Source organism: Saprolegnia diclina, assembly GCF_000281045.1.
Source record: "Saprolegnia diclina VS20 unplaced genomic scaffold supercont1.9, whole genome shotgun sequence".
Lineage (NCBI taxonomy): Eukaryota > Oomycota > Saprolegniomycetes > Saprolegniales > Saprolegniaceae > Saprolegnia > Saprolegnia diclina.
Window position 1 is genome coordinate 567,841 of NW_008246076.1, and position 645 is coordinate 568,485.

A 645-nucleotide genomic window follows, 5' to 3' on the forward strand; every position below is an offset into this window, starting at 1 on the left:
TTTGCTCGATTCAAACGCGCATTCATGGCGTTTGAATATAGAAAAAGACTATTTTCCAGCCATTGCATCTGGTCATTACACATTTGTCGCACGGGCGACTCTTCAACAAGGACCTAGCGTTCGAGCCATCAAGGCAGTGTGCCCATTTAGGCTGTTCTGTGCACGAAATGATATGTCTTGTGCACACTACAGTAGTATGCTGACCAGAGCACAAACCCGTGCAAAGTGAAAATACATTCGATAGTTGGCGATCGAAAAATCGAAGGACATATCGCTGCTGTCGTACGGTTCAGGCTAGTCAAGACAAGAATGGTCTAACGTTAATCAGGTGACCAGAAACAGATGTTACGATAACCAACGCAATAGCATCACGTCGGCATCGGCGCTTTTGTGACGCGCGGGGAATAATGACAATCGAAATGCACTGAACCAGCAGTGAAAAAGGCTGTGGCCACGCCGAGTGCATAAAGACGATTGAGGTTCCAGCACGTCGTTGCGCCACTGACCAAAACTGGTTTGGTGACCGTGTACAAAACGTAACGTAGCAGAGAAGGCGATGATCGTGGACAGCCAAGAGCATCTCCACCCAGAGCATAAGCTTGATTTCTGAACTTGGGGCAGCGAGGCACGGAGCAGCGGAACGAA